The sequence below is a fragment of the Gracilinanus agilis genome, chromosome 5 (assembly GCF_016433145.1).
Source record: "Gracilinanus agilis isolate LMUSP501 chromosome 5, AgileGrace, whole genome shotgun sequence".
Taxonomy (NCBI): domain Eukaryota; kingdom Metazoa; phylum Chordata; class Mammalia; order Didelphimorphia; family Didelphidae; genus Gracilinanus; species Gracilinanus agilis.
Genome location: NC_058134.1, coordinates 207531365 through 207538105, shown reverse-complemented (window position 1 = coordinate 207538105; position 6741 = coordinate 207531365). Strand labels below are relative to the sequence as shown.

Here is a 6741-nt window from a genome sequence, read left to right as displayed (position 1 = left end):
TTTGTTTTCAAGGAGCTTGCAATCCAGTTGGTAGGGGAGGGGAAAGTAGTGCATGTATATGAAAAGACAAATTAAGAATACAAGTTAGCATGTTGTTAAATGAATAGTAGTATAGAGAACAATAGTAGCAGTAGTTCATTTTGAATTGGTACAACTGAAAATTTTTTAAGTGTTTTCCATAGATTATCCCACTTCATCCTCACAAAAGTCCTTTGAAGTAGGTTTTATAGAATTAAGTAGAAGAATAATTCATTGTGGGTTGGAGGAATTGAAATTTAAGTTCTACTTTCAGGGATAGGTAAAACTTACATAACCAAAGAGGTAGATAGAAAATATATTTGTTGAGGATTCTGTCAAGTGCCAGAAGGTAGTAAATTTGGTTGGAACCATGGTTTCTTTTAGGAGAGTAGTCGGGGGAAAGACTAGAAAAATAGGTAGATATCAGATTATAAATGATCTCAGAGATCAGGCCAAAGAGGTTAGATTTTATTTTTGAGGTCAGTAGTTTCCAAACCCCTGTCAATAAAAATAATTTTGAGCAACATTCAGAATACATTTATGTCTATATACTTATAAATTATAATTAATTCTCATCATTTGTGGTAGCTACTTTCTGTAGTCTCCTTGAACACTGAATTAGTAAATACTGCACCTTTGCTCCTTGGAGAAATAGAGGATTGGGTTCCTGCAAGCCTCTAAGTCACAACATTTATTTTAGCACTTTATGGAGCTGCCTCATGTACAGATTAGTGAATTTCCTCTTCCTTTTTCTGGACATACCATATTATTGATTTATTAATTTAAAACTCACAGCCAGTAGCACTGTAATTCACACCTAAACAAAGCTTATCTAACATTTATTTTCTCCAAAAGGCACCTTCTTACAGCCTTCTTGCACTTAGGAATACTTGACAGCACTTTAGCACTATACTTGGAGGCCATTTTAAAACAGCAAAATCACCAACAAAAAGCACAAACATGCAAAAAATGTGGCAGCACTAAATAGACTATGAAAAGGACACTTGTTTTCAGTATGAACACTAAAACAAGAAGGCAGGGAATGCTCTTTTTTTGTTTGACTTCAGCTGGGAACATGCATAACATATGATTCAAACGTTTTTACTACTTGCTACATGTCCATGAATGAAGCAAAAGTGCTATGAGCATTGATTTGAAGGTTACAAATTTTAGTAAGTTAGATGAATTCGCAGATAAGGAATTCATGATTTAATGAAGATCAACTATATATACTTGTACTATTGTGCTAATAATTATGTGTAATATGAAACATATAAAAATAGAAATTAATATCTGCCAGACATCTTTTCTTACTATCTCCCCCATTCTTGTATCAAATGAAGAGGTGTCCCTTCTCCTTGCCAAAACATACCATTCTCATATGTACCCTTGACCTCATCCTTTCCTCTCTTCTCCAGCAGATTACCCCTACTACTATCCCCATTGCATCTCTAATCTTTAATCTCTCCTTATCTACTGGCTTCTTCCTCTAAATGCAGGATAAACATATATAATCACCTTTTCAAGTAACTCAGATTTCTCTTTATTGTGGGAAATTTGGTTCCTAATGTATTTCAGTTAGTTTACTTACTCTTTTAATTTTATAATTCTCATTGGCAAATTCACTGACCTGTTTATCGTTCCTCAAAAAAATTTCACATCTTTCAATTTTAATCAAACCCTTAAATTTTTGTCAACAACTTCTCAAATGATGGCTAGTATATACTGTATGGTAACAAAGCAATCCACAGATACTTAATTTAATGACTATTATTGTCAAGTCACTGTGCTAAGCATTCTTTTTTTAAAATTTAATTTAATTTAAATTTTATTTTTTTAAGTATTTTTCCATGGTTACATGATTCATGTTCTCTCTCTCCCCTCTTCCCCAACCCCCAACCCCATTGCTGACAAGCAATTCCACTGGGTTATACATGTATTATTCCTCAATACCTATTTCCATGTTATTCATTTTTGTAATAGAGTAATCTTTTAAAAATCAAAATCCCAGATCAAATATCCATATAAATAAGTGATAAATCCTATGTTTTTCTTCTGCATTTCTATTCCCACAGTTCTTTCTCTTGATGTGGGTAGTATTCTTTCTCATAAGTCCCTCAGGGCTGCCCTGGATCATTGCATGGCTATTAGTAGCTAGATGTATTACGTTTGATCATCCCATAATGTTTCAATTATTGTGTACAGTGTTCTCATGGTTCTTCTCGTTTCATTCCACATCAGTTCATAGAGGTCTTCCCAGATTTTATAGAAATCAAGCAATTCATCATTCCTTATAGCACAGTAGTATTCCTTCACAATCATATACCATAATTTGTTCAGCCATTACCCAACTAAGGGGCCTCTTATTTTCCAATTTTTTGCCACTACAAAGAGTGCACCTATAAATATTTTTGTGTAAACATTTTTTATCTCTTTGAGATACACACCTATTAGTGGTATTGCTAGATTAAAGGATATACGTTCTTTTAAAGCCCTTTGGGCATAATTCCAAATTGCCTTCCAGAATCATTGGATCAATTCACAACTCCACCAGCAATGTACCAGTGTTCCAATTTTGCCACATCCCCTCCAACATTTATTATTTTCCTTTACTGTCATATTGACCAATCTGCTAAGTGTGTGGTAGTACCTCAGAATTGTTTTGATGTGCCTTTCTTTAATCAGGAAGGATTTAGAACACTTTTTCATGTGATTGCTGATTGTTTTGATTTCTTCATCTGAAAACTACATATTCATATCCCTTGACCATTTGTCAGTTGGGGAATGGCTTGATTTCTTGTACATTTGACATAGTTTCTTATATATTTGAGAAATTAGACCTTTGTCAGATTTTTTATAAAAATTTTTAACAGTTTGTTGCTTCCTTTTTAATTTTGGTTGAATTGGTTTTGTTTGTACAAAGACTTTTTAAATTTAATATAATCAAAATTATTCATTTTATATCTTATAATCTCATTCTCTTGCTTGGTCTTCAATTCTTCCCTTTCCCATGGATTTGATAGGTATACTATTCTATGCTCACTAATTTACTTATAATTTCCCTCTTTGTAGTTAAGTCATTTACCCATTTTGAATCTATCATGGTATAGGGCGTGAGATATTGATCTAAACCTAATTTTTCTTATACTATTTTCCAGTTTTCCTAGCAGTTTTTATTGAATAGTGGATTCTTATGCCAAAAGCTGGGATCTTTGAGTTTATCGAACATAGCTTGCTCTGGTCATTTACCCCAAGTCTATTCCATTGATCCACCCTTCTATTTCTTAGCCAGTACCATATCATTTTGATGATCACTGCTTTATAGTACAGTTTAAGATTTGGTACTGCTAAGCCTCCATTTTTTACTTTATTTTTCATTAGTTCCCTTGATATTCTTGATCTTTTGTACTTCCAAATGAACTTTGTTATTTTTCTAATTCTATAAAAAAGTTTTTTGGTAATAATTTGATATGTATGGCACTGAATAAGTAAATTAATTTAAGTAGGATTGTCATTTTTATTATATTAGATCGTCCTACCCATGAGCAATTAAATGTTTTTCCAATTGTTTAGATCTAGTTTTAATTGTGTGAAGTGTTTTATAGTAGCATTCATATAATTCCTGAGTTTTAAATAGAGTTTCTCTGTGTAACTCTTGCTGCTGAGTTTTGTTGGAAGCATATAGAAACACTAATGATTTATGTGGGTTTATTTTGTATCCTGCAACTTTGCTAAAGTTATTATTTCCACTAGTTTTTTAGTTGATTTTGTAGGATTCTCTAAGTATACCATCATATCTTCTGCAAAGAGTGTTAGTTTAGTTTTTTCATTGCCTACTTTAATCCCTTCAATTTCTTTTTCTTCTCTAATTTATGCTAAGCATTCTTGAGGTACAAAAAAAGTGTCCTTGTACTTAAAAAAAATTTAATTTAAGAATTAGAATTTAATTTAATTTAAGAATTTAAGAAACAGAATTGTCAAATGTATCTGTGATTTTATTGATGTGAGTATTCTCTCATACCCTGAGTAATGAAGATCAGAACCCATTCTAGCTTACCTATACTGTGTGTCATGTCTTTTTATATGTTCACTGGCAGATAGTGTATTGGGAACTTTCCTCACTTCCTTCTGACATTATGAGGATAACAATATAGTACATAGACTGTCCGTTGGTTTTTCTCTCATTCTTACTTATTTATCATCCAGTTTTCTTTTTCTTTAAAACATTTTTTATGATGATGTAATTCTACTTCTTGTTTGCCATTTGTTACAGCCTACTCATGGCTACTATGCTTCTTTCTGTTACTTTTTGAGTGATTCTCAATTTCACCTTGGTAGCTATGGCATTCCACAAGTCAGTGCCAGAAGATATTGATATTAAAAATATGGGTAACTATTTCATAGAGGAGTAATTTCTGAAAGGCAGCTGATCCTGTTCTCTCCTTCCTCTTAAATTCTGAGACCACTTCATTTTCTGCTTGCAGTGATTGTATAATAAACACATACATACTTATACTGATAGATAAATACTTTATTTTATTTTATTTATTTTTAAACTCTTAACTTCTGTGTATTGGCTCATAGGTGGAAGAGTGGTAAGGGTGGGCAGTGGGGGTCAAGTGACTTGCCCAGGGTCACACAGCTGGGAAGTGTCTGAGGCTGGCTTTGAACTAGGACCTCCTGTCTCTAGGCCTGATTCTCAATCCATTGAGCTACCCAGCTGCCCCCTAGATATATACTTGAGATTGTCAATCCAACTGCATATCATAATCAGGACGATAGATGTTTCTGCCTGATTAGTACAAATCAGAAATCTTCTGTATAGATCACTTGTATTTGAATTTGAATTACTTGAAGTTAAAATTATGTAAACTATGGCCATTGGTTCCAGCTCAAAGGAAATATGTAGTACATATTCAAATCATGCAGCCGTTTTCAGGGGAATTCTTTATTTGCACTAATCAGAACCCAGCTGTATTCATCTATTTGGTTGTCCCAGTGTAGATAGTTAAGATGAACTTGTTTGAATGGTTATTGAATTTGTGCAGGATTCTCTGCGGTTTTTCTTTGCAAAATATAATTTGTAAATGGTAGCATCTAGAAGACTTCATTATATGGTATCTTTTTTTTTCCCTTGGACTCTGTACCAAATCACCTGTATCACTTTAGTTCTTTGGTGAGCATATGCTTTTATGCTTTGTGCCTAAAGATCACAAAGTTATGAAATCAGGATATTTTTGTTGTATAGTTTCAAGGAATCTTGCATCATTTGAAATGTGCTTAAGACATACCTCATAATCAACATAAATAAGCATAGTGGAATATTGGTTTTTCTACATCTTTCAGTCAGCCTTTTGTGGGTAAAATAGGTCTGCTATGAAATATCATTTATGAAAACCTTCTTGTTCCTTTTTCATGCCTTCATCAATAATGCCCCCAAACATATCTATAGATTTTATAAATTTTCCCTTTTGTTATGAATGTAACAAATATCAGCATTTCAGCATATAAAGAGTAATAGAAAAGAGGATTGTATATGAAACTCAACTGTTACATGAGTAGATTATCTTCACAAAAATATTATATTGGGATAATAGACAGGGAGGCAGGACATATATGTATAAATTTAAATGATACAAGAGTATTTTCAAGGGAAAGTATTAATTGCCAAATGAGGGGCATAAAAAGTGAGTCCTTACATTACAGATGTATTTGAGCATAACCCCCAAGAGTTATAAAATGTCACTTTATATTTGTACAGACAAAGAAATACTAGTAAAGGAAAAAAGTATCTAAAGCATGATTTCTTAATTTGGCATCTCTGGACCTCTTGGGGCCTGTAGATAGATTTCAGAGGTCTATAAAGTTGGGTGGGAACAAATTACCCCATTTTTTCAACATAATTGATTTTCTTTGTAATCTTATATATGTTATTTTATGCAGTTGAAAACATGATTCTGAGAAGAGATCCATAGGCTGAAGATGGTTACATGAATTGAAGCAAAAAGTTAATGATTTGTCAAAATAAAACTGTACTATAGCAACTTTTGAACAGCTTTTTCTTCTGGTGATTTCAGGTCAGCTTCTCCCAAGCATGGATTCACAATTATGAATAGGTTGAGCATGGAAAATAGGACAGAACCCATCACTAAAGACCTGGATTTCCAACTTCAGGACCCATTTCTTCTATATAGGAATGCCAGATGTGAGTAATTCTCTATATGCACTGGGTCGTTGTTTCTTCTAACATTCTAATGTTTGTTTTAAATTGCACTATATATGGAAGCCTTTGCTGCCTCAGATGGTCAGCATTAGTTGGCTTAGGAAATGCCTACCTAATTTGTTTTATCATCTTTGTAGAATGTTTATTAGAATGCTATACATGTGTATCAAGAATTACCTCAATGAAAATATCAGAAGGAAACAAGTAGCCTTTAGCAAATGTTTTTCACATCTTTACTCACAATGAATAGACCAGGTTGTGTTTGCCAGTTACAAAATAATAATAAAGCAAATTTTTAAAAAAGCATTTGACACAACAGAGCAAAACACAGCTTTAAAGGTTCTCCAACAAGTAATTTCTCATGCATCTGTTGAGATCATACAAGATTTGATGAAAAGGATAATCAAAAAGACTAAATCTTATTGTCATCCTTAACTCCTCATCTTTTCACATTCCCCCATATCTAATAATTTATTAAGACTTTCTACTAATCCAAGTCT

The 6741-nt window shown here is 32.8% G+C and overlaps 2 protein-coding genes across 3 annotated transcripts in view; one reads left to right on the top strand and one right to left on the bottom strand.

Moving 5' to 3' along the window:
• Positions 1-6741, bottom strand: part of CACNA1C (calcium voltage-gated channel subunit alpha1 C) — a 1013247-nt gene that overhangs the window by 991424 nt on the left and 15082 nt on the right. The window lies entirely within an intron of this gene.
• The window catches only part of DCP1B (decapping mRNA 1B), a 55716-nt gene continuing 55118 nt past the window's right edge, over positions 6144-6741 (top strand). For both annotated transcript variants that reach the window (XM_044678332.1, XM_044678331.1), the window contains exon 1: positions 6144-6223. The gene's annotated coding sequence lies outside the window, so the exon portion shown is untranslated. The remainder of the gene's footprint in view (positions 6224-6741) is intronic.